This window comes from Crocodylus porosus, unplaced genomic scaffold (genome assembly GCF_001723895.1).
Source record: "Crocodylus porosus isolate Cpor-Errol unplaced genomic scaffold, CroPor_comp1, whole genome shotgun sequence".
NCBI classification, from domain to species: Eukaryota; Metazoa; Chordata; order Crocodylia; family Crocodylidae; genus Crocodylus; species Crocodylus porosus.
Window position 1 is genome coordinate 125,826,083 of NW_017728931.1, and position 18,551 is coordinate 125,844,633.

The 18,551-nt window shown below is 43.9% G+C and overlaps 1 protein-coding gene and 1 long non-coding RNA gene across 11 annotated transcripts in view; one reads left to right on the forward strand and one right to left on the reverse strand.

The window, feature by feature from the left end:
• Nucleotides 1–18,551, reverse strand: part of MAGI2 (membrane associated guanylate kinase, WW and PDZ domain containing 2) — a 1,214,455-nt gene that overhangs the window by 939,146 nt on the left and 256,758 nt on the right. The gene's annotated exons all lie outside the window — the stretch shown is intronic.
• LOC109315760 lies at nt 4,175–5,842 on the forward strand. Its single transcript, XR_002102600.1, has 3 exons — nt 4,175–5,439; nt 5,498–5,504; nt 5,715–5,842. It is a non-coding gene; the product is annotated as an uncharacterized LOC109315760 (long non-coding RNA).

Sequence of the window (18,551 nt, forward strand, 5' to 3'; positions counted from 1 at the left end):
TCGGCCAAGGACAGTGACAGCAGTAGGTGGGTTTCCCAACCCTGCCTGGTCCACCTTGATGTTCTCAGCCAGCCTGGAAGCAGGCACAGGGGGGGAAATCCACCTGCCACCTCCATTGCTCTTGGCTGGAGCAAGGCAGAGCAGCTGGGCAGCATGTGGGTCTCTCCTTCCTGCATCCAGAGACATTAGTAGAGATGGTGAGGGTGGAAATGGGATGGAAGGGGGATGTCAAGAGGAGGAAGGATTCTTAAATGATTCTGGGATTTTAAGATTCTAGCTGCTGCTCCCACTGCACACCTGTGGTCTGTCTACCCCAGTGGGATGGAGGGTGGGAGGGGGGAGTGCAGCTATTCATGAACACTAGTTATTGCATCTGCACACTCTCCTTTTTCAGAATCCTGGATCCACCTATGGCTCTCACTATAGCTGAGGGGATTTATTTCTGCTACTTCAACAAAGGTGGGAGAAGTCCCCTAAGAGGGCACAATTGAAAATGTCCCTCTAAGTTCTGCTGCAACCGAGTTAAAATGTAGGTGCCCCCTTTTAATACCGGCAACGTTAGAGCCTCCACTCAAACACAGGCAGCAGAGTCCAGAGTGGTACAGCAAATGCCATGCCTGCATCATTTAAATGAAAGGTCAAAACAGCATGCAGGCTAAATCAATCGGACATAAAGCAGGGATGAAAGAAAATGTATTTATGCTTGCAGTGCCAAAGCCAGAGGTATTCTTGAGTTCTAATGGGACAGAAATTGGAGTCCAGAGCTTTAGTTCCCAAACTGTGATTCACGGCTTACCATTGGTGCACGCAGTTTACATTCCAACTCTTTACTCTGTAAGAGTTTAGGAAGCTGGTATGTGAACCAGTAAAGTTTGGGAACTGCTAACTGTCTTGCTTCTACAGACTGTTAACCAAGATAAATTGCCAAAAATTCTCTATCTCCTTACCCATTCAAGAATGAAAACTTTGTGCCAATATCTTATGAGTTTCATGTTCAAGATAATTTAGTACCTAATGCAAAACCTTCCTATGCCCCATTTATGTTAAGTGAATACTATCTTGTATTATAAATACTTCTGATGCATGGATTACCCCTATGTGCGTGTAGTGAGTCCAGTCCTGTTGAAACTGACTGCTGAATTATCACCGCTTTCAATAGAAAGGGACTGTTAGTGAGCTTCACAGACAGGACTTTCAGAATCTTGCTTCAAAAAGCATGCATTTGTAATGGCCTCACAATGTTGTCTACATGAATGCTGCCTGAAGTGACCTACTGTTCCTCAGATAGAGATAATGACTTGATCTTCAAGGATTAAAGCAAATGAATTAAAAGGTATGTGTTACTGTTCTTTGAGATAATATGCATCATCATAAAGGACTGTTCTGGTTTTTAAAATATATAATTAGGAGTTCCTGTAGCTTCAGATATCTATCTTCTATGACTAATCTTTAATAATAATGTGTCAGTTGCTTAGTTATCACCTTTGAAAAGCTTCTGAATTTCTGATGAATAATATTGGTGCTGACCTCAGGATTAACACACCAAAATACATAATTAATTGTCTGCTACACCAAGATGCTGTAGGTAGGACAAGACGTTTAAGAAATGCTCTTTCCCAATGAAAAATTCTAAGTTCTTTAAAGGGTTGATTGGGAGAACACAAACTACTAAACAGAAAATACAGAAGATTTTTCTCCAGGATCCATGAAGACAACCTAATAAAATAATGCTGGCTTAATATTTAAGGATTCATAGATGTTAGGGTCAAAAAGGACTTCAGTAGATCATTGAGTCTGACCCCCTGCCCAAGGCAGGAAAGAGCGCTGAGGTCAGATGACTCCAGCCAGGTGCACATCTATCCTTCTCTTAAAGACTCCTAAGCTAGGGGAAAGTACCACCTCACTTGGAAGCCCATTCCAGATTCTGACAACCCTTAGTAAAGAAGTTCTTCCTCATGTCCAACTTAAATCCGCTCTCTGCCAGTTTGTGGCCATTGTTCCTGGTTACTGTAAGTGGTGCCCTGGTAAATAGAGCATCTCCTATTCCCATCCCCATGAATTTGTAGGCGGCCACAAGATCCCCTCTCAGCCTTCTCTTGTGGAGGCTGAAGAGATCCAGGTTCCTCAATCTCTCCTCATCAGGCTTGGTCTGCAGGCCCTTAAACATATAAGTGGCCCTCCTTTGAAGCCTCTTGAGGTTGTACACATTCCTCTTGAAGTATGGTGCCCATAACTGGATGCAGTACTCCAATTGCAACCTGACCTTTGCTGCATAGAGGAGAAGTATCACCTCCCTGGACCTCTTCGTCATGCACCTTCTAATGCATGATAAAGTGTGGTTAGCTTTACTTATCACTTCCATCACATTGATGACTCATGTTCATCTTGGAGTCAACAATGACCCCGAGATCTCTTTCTGCTTCTGTGCTGCTGCGAAGGTCCTCCCCCAGCCTGTATGGGTATTGGCAATTCCTTTGCCCAAGGTGCATCACTTTGCACTTGTCTTTGTTGAACTGCATTGCATTGTGTTCTGCCCACCTTTCCAACCTGTTCAGATCCACCTGGAACTGTTCCCTACCCTCTACCCTGTTAACTCTATCCCATAGAATCATAGAAGTAGGGTCGGAAGAGACATTGTAGATCTTCTAGTCCAACCCCCTGCCTTGGACACGAGAAAAAACTGGACTCAAATGACCCCAGCCAGGTAGACGTCAAGCCTCCTCTTAAAGACCCCCAGGGTAGGAGCCATCACCACTTCCCTTGGAAGTTGGTTCCAGAACCTAGCTGCCCTGACTGTGAAGTAGTGCCTAAACCTACTCTCTAACAACTTGTGGCCATTATTCCTTGTTACCCCGGGGCGCGCTCGGGGGAACAAGGTCTCTCCCAAACCCTGCTGGTCTCCCCAGTGAGTTTATAGATGGCCACCAGGTCCCCCTCTGCCTTCTCTTGCAAAGGCTGAATAGGTTAAGGTCCCGTAGCCTTTCTTCATTGGGTATGCCCTGCTGTCCCTGGATCATGTGGGCAGCCCTCCTTTGGACCTTCTCAATGCTGTCCACATCCCTCCTGAAGTGCAGGGCCCAGAACTGGATACAGTACTCCAGCTGCGGCCTGACCAGTGTCACGTAGAGGGGGAGGATCACCTCCTTGGCCCTGCTTGACATGCATCTGTGGATGCAAGACAAGGTACGGTTAGCCCTACTGACCGTGATCTCGCATTGTCGGCCCATATTTATCTTGAAGTTAATAATGACTTCAGGATCTCTTTCTGCCACCATGCTCTCAAGGAAGTAGTTTCCCAGCTTATAAGTGTGCTGCTGGTTCCTACTGCCCAAGTGCAGCACCCTGCACTTGTCTGTATTGAAACCCATCCTATTTTCATTAGCCCACCCCTGTAACCTGTCCAGGTCCTGCTGTAATCTGTCCTTCCCTACTAGCGTGCCCACCTCACCCCAAATCTTGGTGTCATCAGCGAATCTGAACAGGCAGCTTTTGACCCTGTCGCCCAAGTCACTAACAAAGAAATTGAACAGTGTGGGCCCAAGGACCAAGCCCTGGAGGACTCTATTGCCCACTCCCCTCTGGGTCGAAAATGACTTATCCACCACTACCCTCTGAGTATGACCCTTCAGCCAATTTGCAATTCATCTAACTGTGTAGGCATCAGTGCCACAGTCACCTAGTTTTTTAATGAGAATGGGGTGGGAGACCATGTCAAAGGCCTTGCTGAAGTCCAGAAAGACTACATCCACTGCAATTCCTGTGTCCAATGCTTTTGTAACCTGATGATACCCCATATTTTGGTAACATTCACGAATTTGGACAGAGTGCTCTCCACGCCCTCATCCAAGTCACCAATGAAGATATTGAACAGTACAGGTCCAAGGACCAAACATCTTTATTTTAATAAAAATGACACATTTTTAAAGTAGCATACACCCAGAAGTAACTTTTCCCTTTAGATTTTCAAAACTTACAAAAAATGACCAAAACCCCCAAATAAAGCAAAGCAACAAATATGGGATGTGGAGTGGGGGTTGTTTGGATTCCTTGGTAAGTTTGTTTTTTTTGTTTTTAAGTTTTGGAGGTACATGCGCTTCTGTGTTTCATGCTCACACACACATGCACACACACGTGTATGCACACTTTCAACTAAATGTTTGAAGTTGCCTTGGTATTTAACTGTGGTCCAAAATGATTCTTTATATTGACTAGAGCTCCTAGTCAACTCAAAAAAGAGTCAGAATACAGAACATACAGTTCAGAAATCTCAAACGGATTAACTATAATCACAATGTGTATTACCCATAAAAATACACAATATATTTTTTTCCTACGGGAAAATATACTTAAAAAAAAGATAGGCTTTTAGATACCAAGTTGGCAGAAAGAGATGGTAAGGACTGCAAAATGATTTTACACTATGCTGTCCCAACATCAGGGCTGATGGCTGAGATCTGCAGCAGCAGCACATGGTTGGGGGAGAGAGGGGAAGAGGGCTTGCCAATTTCCTGAAAGATGCTGAACTCTCAAGGAAAAGAGCATGAATTCAATGCTTTAGAGTCTTCATTTATAAAATACAAATATGACACAGATACAGTTTTCATTTTCAAAACATTATTTTGAAATAATACATTCCATACAATGTTACTTCTGAGGCAATTACATAAATCTGGTATTGCTCAGTGAAATTCATCCCTTTACAGTGGCAAACAGCTTTTAAAACACTTGAAGTGTTAAAGATTCATATGTATACATATTTCCAAACTTCACCCTCATTCAAAAACAATTCAGAACACAATCTAAAATCCTCTTCACAATCAACACAGCACAGAGAAGGCATGTAATATTTTTTATAGCGTCCAAAATCCACTACTTCTGAAGAAAAGCAGCCTTAGTTGATCAAAGGAAACAACGTGGAAAGAAAGAATATTAGAAAGGGTTAGAGACCACAAGTACATTCAGTAGAAGCAGAAAGACTAACTGAAACAATTCACAAGAGGGCTGATTTTTCAACAACTTCCTGTTAGCAAAGTGCTTTGAAGACAAAACACTCCATCCTGAGCTGAGGGTTGTTCCAGATTTTAAAAGATGCTGAGTGCAGTCTTAGACTGTTTTACAATTATATGCTGTAGTTTCTTGTACTTTGAAGGACTCCTATGAATTGTACACAAAAAACAGGCAGTGCCTACCGAGATCTAATTTGATCATGGCAAATTCTCCCTGCAGTCAGCTTGAACGTACCTAGGTAAGGGCTTAGTAAAATGAAGCCAATATTGCCTCCTTGTTCTCCTGAAGAAATGCATATTGTTGGAGTATTTACAACAGGAAGCACTTATTTCATATCAATTTCACCACAGAACTTGATGGGCAAAATGTCTGACTCATTTTGAATCCTTTCACCTCAGAAAAAGTTTCCTGGAATATTCCAAGTGAGGAACAGTACAAGGAAAGAAAATAATCTTATATCCTTGGCAGAAGGTCCAAAATCAAAGCATAGGTACTGGGTTCAGGTTCAGTGCTATGGAAGAATTTCAGAAGTGTTGGTTGTAGCTGTGTTGGTCTAAGGACATAGTCAGACAAGGATCTTTGGCCAAATGTGAACTCTTTTATTAGATCAACTAAGTAGTTGGGGAAATTGTCCTTTGCAAGCTTTCAGGCACAAACACTTTTCCTTTGGACAGGGGTGTTTTGTGCTCTCCTGGATGGAATAGAAGCCTGTGAAAAAGCAAATATGCAGCAGTGAGGATCAGAAGTGATGGGAGACAGGTTTGAGACAATAGGTCAACTTTCCCCTGTTTTATCCCCTACCTACCTGTCTCTCACTTATCTCCCATCACCTCTGATCCTCACTGGCGCACACCCGCATTTTCACAGACCTGCACTTTGTATACTGGCTTCTATTCCATCCAGGAGACTATAAAACAATAGCAGATTCTCCCTATGCCTAAGAAGAGTATTTGTGCCCAAAAGCTTGCAAAGAACAATTTTTCCAATTATTTAGCTAGTTTAATAAAAAAAATCACATTTACCAAAGTACCTTGTCTACCCATGGAAGAATTGCAACACTTGGCCCTAAAAAATACATATTGCCCAACTGAAATACAGCCACTTCTGCTTGACAGTAGTAGAGCAACTATTCCACAACATGCCAGACATCATAATTTCCCATGGAAGAGAAACTAGAACGAAGGAGACTGATGTAAAACCTACTTCCATAGTCAAAAGTTGTCACTGGACCTTTCACAGTCATTTTAAGAAGGATGCCTGTTTTTAATAATTTATTCAAATAATGCCACATTAAAATGTATAAAGATCAGGAAGATTTTAAATCTATAAACATTCACTGTGACAACACCATTCAGTTATATAACAACATCTCAGAATTAGATCCATAATTTGAAGATTACAGAAGAAAAATCGTGTTTTAGGCCTGCCTTGTAACTATTTCCACAAAATGTTAGTTCCATTCTCATCTTCCCCTGCAAAATACTGAACATTTGTATCTTTCATCACGTCATATAGTAATAATCTATCCAGTGCTTGAGATGGCTTTTGTAGTTTATCAAATGCTCCATCAGTACTTCAGCATTTAATCGAGTATAAAAGCCACTTATTGCTTGATAGACTCAATCTCCAAGAGCATTATCACTTAACTATATGGTTGCCCAAACCAACAAATTGAAATGTCTAGCTACAATATATATACACCCTACACCTCCTTTTACCATTTTAGTACCTAACAATAAATTATGACTATTTTGCATCTTCACTAAAACAGTTTATCAGGATCATTACAAAAGATGTGAAGTATAAGAACAACAATGCTATTCAAACCATTTCAAGGGAAAATAGCAGGTAAATTAGTCTTCAGACTTACAATGTAAATCATTCATGTTGCTTCTTTATGATGGATAAAATAAAAAACATTGATTGTCCCCACCTCTGCTTTTCCAAACATATCTCTGCTCATTAGTTATCGCATTGTATGCAGGGTCCCTGGGGAAACATCTCCGGAGGGATTAGAGCCAATAGCAGGCTGACAGCACAGGAACGAACATGGTGGGGTTTGTGCCCCTCAGGGATTACCCAGTTACTCAGGTACCTCCAAGGCCTATATGATTTCAGAACAATTTCCCCTTTCTCATTGTCACAGGAGCACTTAGGTGCCCTGTTCCTAGCTAGGAAGAAGGGGTAGGTGCCCATCACCAGGGGAACCCAGGTGATGGTTGCCGGGACAACCAAGCTGGTCATGTGACCAGAAGGGGGCAGGGCCGGGCCTTTATAAACATCCCAGGCTGGAGCCTAGAGAGCAGTTCCCTTCCGGCAGGAGCCGGGGCCGGGGCGAGGAGATTGATAAAGGGAGCAGCTGCGTCATGGCGTGGGTGGAGAGAACCCTGACTAGGAGACTTTACTGGAAAGCCAGGTGGGACCTGGACCTTATGTTGTAGCCAGAAGGTTTATTGCTGTGTTGCAGCCGGCTGGCTCATGGCTTTTGTGTTCCCTGTTTGATATTGCTAACACTGGAGGACTGGGTGAGGCTGTAGGGTGTGAGGAGGCCTCATGGGAGCTGCCCAATAATCTGGGGGTTCCTGGTGCCCAGTGGGCACAGCAAGCGGTGCCTGGCGGGCACAGCTGTTCATGCCAGTGGGGTGCGTGTTGAGGGGTGTTGACCCTGGCCCTGTGGGGTGATTCATGGAGAATCCCTAGTAGGGCAAGAGACCCAGACGGTGGTCCAGGGGGCCAGGCACGGCTCTGGATAGAGGGTGCTGGATTGCCTGATTGACATGGTAGGGGGGCGCTAGCAATATCACGGCCACTCCTAGGCCCCACGCCATGACATTCATCCATAATATTCCCTCCCTGAGAAACATAAGAAATGCAATCTACAGACGCCACTGAGCGCCTGTACATGAGAGCGGAGACTGCTTCAACAAGCTGGAATTTCAGTGCCCTGGAACAGACTCAATTAATCTGCTCGATTTTAATCGAGTCTGCTGGACTGTGGCAATTACCACACTGTGTCCAGTCTCACTGTCTTCCAAAATCTTTCCCTCTCCCATGAGATGGGCACAACTAGCCTATCACTTACACTGCAAACTTTCCCCTGACCACAAACATTAGTACATTAGGTTACTGCCAAATTGTATGATCCTTCTGGTACCTTTCAAACTCAAAATTGTACTTTTAATTTTTCACTTGAAGAATAGGAAAGGGTCTGTTTACAGGGACTAGATAATAGTACACTGACACTTTTGCCTAGTGACAGCTATACAAACTTGGTTTGAGCTTATCCAAATCTGATAACACTCCTATCAGTGACTTTTCAAAAGCTGTCAACTAAAGCCTTCATTGAAGCAGCCATTGAATCTCAGTGATCCAAAAAACCTCTTCAATTCCAGCTTTTGACAAACAAGCAAAGGCGGCCTAAAACATCAGCTAGTTGTGTGACATTTCTATGCCATAGCTAGTCTTTTCCTACAAATTTTTCTTTTCCTCTGTAAAGCTGATTATATATACACTGCACTCTTTAAAAGGACAACTCATACCTTTAAAGGACTCTATAAAGGACAGCTCATACCTTTAAAAATCCAGTTCCATATTTTTAATGTCATTAGCAACAAGATTCACAAATATATTTTCACCAAATATTACCAGAGTATTATATTCAGCTAAAGAGCACTGCTCACTGATAGTCATATACCCCTCAGTATATTTTATTTTTTACCCCACACAGTGCTAGATTATATTTATTGGTAGTTGTATTTCTATGACAACTATTATCCTGCACATCCATAAGTGCATTATACCAATTGTACAAACCATCTCTATGTTGAAATAAAACAGGAACAAAATGTTGCAGTGGGGAGACCCCCAAGCCCAACCACACAACTGGCACACTCCAAATGCAGAAGCACACCAGGGGGCCACTGGGATCTCTTTTCTCAAGCACACATGAAAATGAGCTCTGTCCACAACATAGACATACCCTCAGTCTTCACTCTACATATGTAATCTAAATGGCTTCTGTCTAGAAAAATGGCTCCTTACTGACACCAGACATGGCACTTGCTGAGTGCTAACACCTGCTACTTGTTCCTACAGTACCCTTCAGTACTCCTTCGACTCTCAGATAGGCCATTGCTGCTTGCTGTGTGGAAAGCAGATCTGGCATGACTAGATTTATAAAGAACTGAATTTATGCAAAGGGATGAGATCTCCAGCTTCCTGGGATTACCTGAAAAATGTCCATACCAACCGAGCTAGGTATCCAAGATCTGCAGAGACTCAAGTGCCTTCAAGCAGTGACAATCAGGCACTGAGAATATTCTGCAAGCACCTAACTGATTGAAGACCATTTGCAAACTCCCGGCACTTATCTAGATTTTGGTGCTGCTTAGGCAGGAATTACAAAATTTAGGTGCTTGATCAGAATGGCCTGAGCACTCTCAGAAACCAAAGTTTAGGCACCTAATTAACAGATCAAGCCAAAATGGGGGGGGCAGGGGGAGGTTCACTTCCTGGATTTTTTGTTTACATGGCTGACACAAAATTTCAGCACCTAAACCTCATTTAGAAACTTGCAAGAACAATTTGGACCTGGCCACAGTGCCTAAATCCCTTAGGCAGCTTTGAAAATCCTAGTCAGTTTCCAAAATGGTGTACCTAACTCTCAGGTTACCATATTATAATTGGGAGTTGGATCAGGCCCTTCAAGTCAATCAGAGTCTTTTCATGGACTTCAATGCAAGCTGAATACTGGTCTAAAATAATGCTGCTGCATAGCTGGGTTTTTTTGGTCAGGGGTTGTTTGTTTTTTTGGTAACACGCACCTTAGCAAGTCTTGTCTTCAGCTCCCTGTAGTGAGTCACAATGCATTTTAGTTTTACTGTTGAAGCATATTTTCTGTTCACTAATTAAATAAGCTAACACCCTTTGGTGTAAAACAAAAAAAAAAAAGGCAGCCGTTTTCACACACCATTAATAGGCATTTACCAATTGTTCAAGGCATCCTGGCCCTGATAGAATGAGGCAAAACAGATGTTCACAGCAGGAGATGAAGCTCACACAGAAGATAAAAGTGTGACCTGGAGGCTAGGTAACAGTGGAAAAACATGTATAGGTCTTGAACAAGGGATCTGTAGGGAGAAGTATGGCTGTCTGATTGGGTAGCAGGTACAGGTGAAGCAGCTGAAGTCTGAGGATGACATAGAACAATATGAATTTTGGAAAAGATTAAAAACAGGAATCAGTCAGGAACTGACTGGCTCGGGAAGGAATGTAAGGCTATGAACAGACTTTGCATTCGACTCTGTCTTGATTGTCCTGGGTTATGACCTGGATCAAAACAGGTGGGGCAGAGCTATTAGACATATAGCCCTTCCAAACTGCATTGATGCTCTTCCACCAGTAACTGTCTGGTGAAAGAGATCACATCTTGGCCAGCTCATTAGAGAATGACCTGGGATAACCTTGTAGATGCATACTGAGACATTCCAGGAAAACGCAATAGCACCTTTAACTCACATCCTCTGGCAGGACTGGATGTCTGAACAGTCACAGGACAAAACGCTTTCTCCTCAGACAAACATGACACCTATTTGCAGCCTAAGGAGATATTGGGCCGAGATGCTCTGTGTGCCAAAAGGGCAGGCTCTGGGCTGGCAGGGGCTCCAAAGCGCAACGGCATGGCAGTGTTACTGGTTGGAAGAGGGGAGAAGTTTGCAGTCTTCCACGGAACAGAAACTGTACAAAGCTATTCACTTCAAGACAGCCGTTTGGGAACTGACCACATGCGTGGCAGATGCTGCATACCTGGGTAGGGGCTTTAGGACCAAAAACGTTGATAATCTTGTCATTTTATGAGGAAAATAATCCATTACATTTTAGGGGATGTAACAACTTCAGGGTTTGAGATTTACATGTCAGCAAGTGATGGCCTCCAACGTGTTTCATGAATTTTCTGGGTCTTACCAAAGAGCTGGTGCTAACTTTAAACACTGGGACCCTTTCTTAAGATCTGTAGAAGATGTCATTTTTATGATGACTGGGGATGCTTCAACCTTAGTACATCTACTGCCTTCAGCATAGATTTTATCCAAGATTTATCTTCCCCTTTTGGTTTATAAGAAGAAGGAAAGCATGTAGATGAGACAGACATTCTTGAGCATGTGTACACATGCTCCAGGAGATGGGGGGAGTGAGGAGGCTTCAATTAGAGCGCTCAGACCATCATGTGTATCAGCATCCCTGCACTAAAAATTGGTGGTGGGGGTGCTTTACCTAAGGCTCGTTTGACAAGCTTTAGGGAAAGTGTTCCTGCTGCCACTTTTCAGCATGGGGATGCTAATACATGTGACGCTGGAGTCAGCTACAATGCGGTGATTACAGCGTGTCAGAGCAGCCTCAGCGAACATGTATAGGCACCCCTTGTGACCAAAACCAGTGACACAGTCACCCCTGTAGGAAATCTGGTTGTGCCCAAGTTTGCTATAGTAAGCTATGCTGCAGAATAGCAGAATGGGAGACAGGGACTTCCTGACTGCTGGATGACCCAATGAGACAGAAAAATTTAAAATGCAAAAATGCAAAAAATGAGCAAAAAGACACTGAAGACAGCACAAAAACAGAAGCTAAAACACCCAAGGACAAATGTAAAAGTTAGAAATTACTAATGAGACAGAGATAACAAGTGCAGGTATGTAAATTTGGCAAACAAAACAAGCAGAGATGAACATCTTGACAAAGAGAGAGAAGAGTTGGCATGAGACTGGGGGCACGCAAGTATAAATACAGGCGTTTGGAGACCTGATTGTTAAGCAGACCAACTAGCGTGCTGTCTGACAATATGTCTTTCTGAGCTTTTACCTCTGAACACGTATTCAAATTGTGTATTCTGTGTCACCTTCAGGATCTGGAAGATGGCTTGCTAGCATTGGTCTTCCACCAAAAAAAAAGACTCCAGCGGTCTGTATGTCAAAATTGACAGCAACCAAATACCACCTGAAAAAAAACAAACACTGCATGCCTCAGAACAATAACCCTTTGTTTCAAGTCTTCCTGATAGCTGAAAATACTAACCTTTAATGCCTCTTTACCCATTATTCAGATATTTTTACTTTTTTTTACTTTAGTGTTTACAGTGAAAGAAGGACTGAGAGCGTAGTGTAAAATTATTCATTAAATTAAGTTACCTTCTTTCTTCATGATATGGTCCATATGTATTTTGCCATATTCTCATATGCATTAATTACAGAGACCTAACAATCAGGGTCTGGGCCCCCACCAGCAGTAAGTGGCTGCAGGGGCTAGGCCAGCTGTAGTAGCTGGGCCAAAAGCAGCCACAGGTGACAGCCATGCATTCTCTCTAAATGGACACACAGGGCTGGGGCCCAGGTGACCCCCTGTTTGTTACATCACTGATTAATTATTCAAAAGTATTTGTAAGCTAAATTATGTGATATCTTGGTCTTTAGATTATTCACAGCATCTGCTATATGCTATTATGCATCTGCTATATGCTACTGTGCATAGAACTGAATTCTTATCTGTACTCAAATTAAAGGCAGGAAAGCTTACATGCTCTTGAGAGAAGCACTACGTGTTCTAACAAACACAAATGTTTCTTTCCTTTTGAACAAGCAGTGTCTGAATCTGCTTGTAAAATGTTAGAATTCTAGATTTCACAATTGGCCCACGATGGCATTTCTCATGGTTAAGTATGAAATAGTATTTTTTTGTCCTTAGGAACCAGCTTTAGCCATTTTCTAGGATGTCGAGAAGATGGAGGATTGTATGGCTATGTCCTCAACTGGAAACCAAGAGATCTGGGTTCTATCCGCAACTTTCCTGTGTGACCTTGGGTGATCACTTAGCCTCTCTGGCCCAGTCCCCAATACTTGAATGGAGATATGAGTCAGAGAAATAGACACAGCAATGCCTTATCTTATCTATGTAGGAACGTAAGGTCTTTGGGACAGTGACTGTCTCCTTACCACAGGTTTCACAGCACCTAAAAATGAGAACCTGTTCTCCAGTGAGGCCTTCATATGACAACTTAGCCCCTGTGATTCCATTTCTCCTTTCTAAAACGGTAACAGATATGTTGAGAATTTAAATTCACTACCGATACTGCAGTGCTGAAAAATACAGATAACCTTCTGAACAACGGGAAATACATAAAATGTATGTGTCAATTTTGGCTTCCTTTGAACCTGTTGCAAGCATCAATGTATTTATACTTAAGGCTACCTAGCTGCTTTCAAACTATAATAAGGCCTTGGATCTCCACAGAGAGTGAGTGCCAAGACATACAGTAATTCCTGTCATATAAGTTTCAGCAACCTCTCTATAGTGGGCTTACCAGCATTGCTCAGAAGAGCACTTGTTCAAATCTATTTTTGTCAATTTGCCTTCTCTTTGTATTGTGACCTTTCCTTATCCAGCCCAAATGGTTGCACCTCCTAGAAGCTGTTCAATGATTTCAGTTTGTAAGACCAGTCAAAAAGACCCTGAACAATTTCCTTCTAGTGCAAAAACAGAAAAGAGACATCCTGCTGTTTGGTTCTTGACCCTCTCACATCTAGAGACTATGATAACAGGCTCTGAAATGCCTTCTTCCAAAGCCTTTTAAGTTTATGTATTTAGTTCTGTTTGAGGAAGACATACCTTGTGAAATGGGTTTGTATGAAAGTGTGTGTAAAAGGCCCAGACAATAAGTACAAAACAGAGCAAAATTAACCCACTGAATTTAGTGTATAACACCAGAGATTAGTTGGCTCACTGGATTTTTATCTGCACCTTCACTGGTTATAGCACGTTGTGGTTAATTGTGAGTGAACTACCCTGTTCATTTGTTGAATGGAAATACTGATTGCTCTTGTAGAAACTAATGAAATGTCCTCCCAGAAAAGAGGGTTGCACTGAGTTGGAAACACTGGGGTTAAGGTAGTCTCATTTGGGAATATACTGCTAAAACAAGATTTACTGTATTTTACAGTGTACACATAGACACAGTGTATACATCAACCCTATTTTTCTAATTCAGAAAGTTAGGAATTTCATAGATCTGACATATGAATCGACCTCTTGGATCAGAAATATGAGGTCAATTTATACCAGTCCCTGCACACCCTCACTGCAGGCCAGGCATCCAGGGAGTGGACACGTATTGCAGCACCACTTGCAGCAGACAGGGCTGGACATGGTGCTTGGCTGGTGCAGCCCAGGTAGTGCTGCTCGCATGGGATGAGGCTGCGCCAGCTGAGCACTGAGCCCAGCCCTGTCCCTTGCAAGTAGTGCCAAGCTTGGCACTCGGCTGGTGCAGCTGCCTCCCCTGCAAGCACACTATGAAGACACTACTCATCCCCTGCAAGCGGAGCTGCCTGGGCCACGCCAGCTGACCGCTGAGCCCAGCACTGCTCGCAGAGGATGGGTCTGGGCTTGGCCCATGGCCAGCCAGCATCTCCATAGTGATGTCAAGGACTGCAGGCCATGCTTAGGCTGGGCCTAGGCCCCATGGCATCCAGCAACAGGGACGCTGTTATACCTGAAATACAGACACATTAGTGCTTAGTGCTCTCCTAATACCAGGAAGCATTACATTGTCCTTGCTTCCCTCATCTGAACAACTCAACCTCAGTATGACTTCACCCAGTGTGTCATTATTTCCTATGCAAACAAAAATTAGCTATGTTCATCACTGTAGCAATCTATTTCCATTCGGCAAAACAGAAAGCAGTGATCAATATTTATTTTTGCACCATTTACCTGTAGCAAGCAGTAAGAGAGAACAGTGGATTTATAAAACAGTGCAACGTTTGAAGTTTAATAGAGGGTGAAAGATGGTAATAGATTATATGCAAAATATAAGCAGTGAACTGCCCTTAAAAGAAGAAAACAGAAAATTCAGCTATTTATTTTTGTTTTTGCTACAAAACAGTTCAGCATACATTGTAAAAACAAAAATCCTGTAAACAGAACATCAGTGGGCTTGGATGACAAAACACAATCTCACTGGACCCAATTCTGATTTGGGTGTTAATCAAGTCATGATTTTATTAAAGCAAAATGCCATTCTGACATAAGGGAAGCAAGTGTGAAATGAGAACTAAACACAATCCCAATGCAAAGACCATAATCTGGTTGCTGCCAGCCAAATACTTATCAAAATATTAGGAGCAGGAGGGAAAACTTCTAATGGAAGATCATGATTAATTTGAGAAATGTTTAGTTGAGTTATTTACTGCACCACAGGGAGCTGCCCAAGTATTCAATCTTACTGCAGCACGAGATTACATTTCTGCTGCTTGAGAACTGGAAAGGCAAAATAAGCTCAAACAATACTTTGTCTGCATTGTAACTAGCTCCAAGCCAAGCCCTTTGTTTTTTCCATGTTATGCTCAAATGAGCAATGGACAGGCTATCAAAGCACTCTGACAGCACTTCCCCAGGCTGGTCTAATAATTAAAAATAAATCCAACCCCACCATGACACCATTTACACAAGATTAGTCACTGCAAAAGATTTGAAGACCTTCCCTTCTCTCAATATTAAGATGCAACAGATCTCCTTTGATTTCTTTGAATAAGGCTCACTGTTGTTCTGTGGAAACTTGTGGCAGAGGAACAAAATAATCAAGACCCCAGAACAAGTCATGTTCCCTCAGTACTAATGCTGCAAAAGCAGTGTTGACAGGGTTCAAGGTGAAGGATACAGCACTAAGTCCAAGCCCATGGGCTCCCAGGCTAGGAAATAAATGGATTTTTCCATCATATTCTTCCTAGGACACATTCTCCTTCGAACCCACCCCACCAGCACCACTATTAGCCATGCTGAAAGCGACTGCTACCCTATGCCCAAACTCTATTCGCATAGATGAAATGAGAGGCGTGTGTGCACGACACTTTAAAGTGGGCTAAATGCTTTTGCACCCCTCTAATGGTCTCAGTGTTTGCACGCCTTGGCAGCATATTGCACATTAATTCCAGCTGCTGTAGGAAAAATTTGGCAGCGTAATGCACCTGAAGTGACCTGGGATTCAGCAAATTAAAACTCCATTGAGGAGTTTTAGTTTGCTGCCCCTACAGCTGTGGAGTGAAGCATCGGGCTCTGCGCAGCTCCGCAGCTCTGCAGGAAGCCCTGCAGGCAGCCCAGGAAAGCAGGCTCTGCCCAAGAAAAGCGCAGACCTGATTTCCTGCCCCCCATACCCACCTGTCCGAGTTGCGCAGGGGCCCAATGCTTCCCTCTGTGGCTTGCGGTGCCCCCCCGGGGCCACTTGAGCCGGGTGCCACCTGGGGGAGGGAGGGGTGCTGCCGCTGCAAAGGGAAGCGCCCCCTCCTCCCCCGGCAGCCCAGGGACTGCTCCGCCCGCTGGGAGCTCGTCCTCCTCCTCCTTGCCGTAGAGGCAGATAAGCCAGTGGGGTGTGTGCATGACTAAGGGGTTTAAATCAGCCCTAAATTGAATCGGTGTTTTTTAAAACCCACCATTTCAATTTAGAGACCCTGTTTCGTCTACACACGCCAAGTCAAACTTGCTACTTTAGTGTTTGTTCCCTGCAGTCCCCTACCACCATTTGGCTGTCTTCTCCCTTTCTCTCACAGCCCAAGGGCCTCAGGTTCATCTTCTGTAGTAGCGCCTGGAGGTCACCGTGGGCTATTCCATTCCTTCAAAGACACAGGACATTGCACTTCCTTGTCTCTTCTGTGCATTTCCCCAGGGCTTCACTGCACTTTTGCTCTTCTGCACAAGGAACAGTGCACAAGAAGCGCAGCCTCAGTTTCAACAAACATGCCTCAAATAGTGAAAGGCACAGTTCTTACCCCACTTACAACTGCCCCCCCCAGTATCACACCTGAGTCACTCACTTCCAGGAGGGTATCCAGGGGTAGTGTGGCGCTGCGGTCTCACCCCCCTTTGGCTGTGCCCCACACATGCAGTGACCTCTCAGAGCTCACTGGTACTTTGGCAAGCTTCTTCTCTGAGACCATGCTCACTGCGGTTGGCCCGGGTTTTGCCCAGAGTCTCTTGCTTTCAAGCAGCTCCAGAGCCTGTTGTTCTCTGCCCTTCTTCCCCTTCCTCCTTTCTTGCCTCTCCCCCTCCATTACTGGATTCAGCACTAGGGGAAAGGGGAGGATGAGCAGCCTGTGACACACAGCTCTTGCTTTCACTCCACTCCAGAGGCTTTGCACTGGTCTTCCCCTCCTTTTCCTACTGCTGAATTCACATGGTGGGGGTGGGGGGGTGGGGGTAAGGAAGAGTCAGGGGAAAAGCAAAGAGCACCAGGATCCAGAGCTGCTTGAACACAGGGACTCTGGGATCCAGGATCACAGCGAGGGAAGGCAGCACATCTCTTTGCCTGCGTGGCACATGCTCCACTGTATATTCACTCCACTCCCATTGCAGCAAACCTGGACCCACCCATGCTCACTTTCCAGTATTTGCCACTCATTCTTAAGTATATACATTTGTGCATGGGCTTTGTCCCATCCAGTTGATTTTTACAGCTTCCCTTCTAAGGATTTTTGTCTCAAGGTCTAATTTTTCCCCATCTCAGATGCACAAACCTTTTTACACCCTTAACATGGAATGTATGAAACAGCCCTGGTTTGGAGATGAGCCAGATGAGCAAGAGAGATGGAGTTAAAAAGAGGTCACATACCTAGATAACAAATAGTTCCAATCATCAGAGCATTTCAGCAACTGAAAACAAAAGCTACCAGGAAGCAGTTCTTTTATCATGTATTATTTTCTCCTACTCTGGCCAGCAATGGTGATTTCCAGCAGCAGGGAGACAAAGCCTTAATTTGCATCGAAAACAGCAGCAGTGCAGAACAGACCTTGCAGGTAAAAACCTACTGCTGGTAAACCATGAAGTAAGAAGCCTGGAAATTCACAGCTGGAGTACACTTTTGTGGGGAGAAGGGCCTGAGATTAATTGCAAAATGTGTAAAAGCAGCTTAGAATAAACTGTACAGCATATTTCCTATTGTTTTATACAAATAAATTGTCATCTTTTCCTAGAATATAAACTCCTGCATGAAGTTTCCACATGACTGATAGGCTGAGCAGTTTTTGGAGGTTAACTGCTTAAAGGTTTGGCTATGTGAGGTTGTAAGGTGAGTACTTTCATAGTTTCATAGATGGTAGGGTGGGAAGGGACCTGAGCAGATCATCACGTCGGACCCCCTGCCATGGCAGGAAAGAGTACTGGGGTCAAATGACCCCAGCAAGGTGTTTGTCTAGCCTCCTCTTAAAGGCCCCCAGGGTAGGAGCCAGCACCACTTCACTTGGAAGTTGGTTCCAGACCCTAGCCACCCTGACCGTGAAGTAGCGCCTCCTGATGTCTAGTCTGAATCTACCCTCTGCCAGCTTGTGACCGTTATTTTTAGTCACTCCTGGTAGTGCTCAGGGGAGCAGGGACTCCCCTAGTGCCTGCTGGTCCCCCCTGACTAGTCTGTAAACGGCTACTAGATTCCCCCCTCAGCCTTCTCTTGTGGAGGCTGAACAGGTTCAGGTCCCTTAGCCTGTCCTCATAGGGCCTGCCCTGCTGCCCC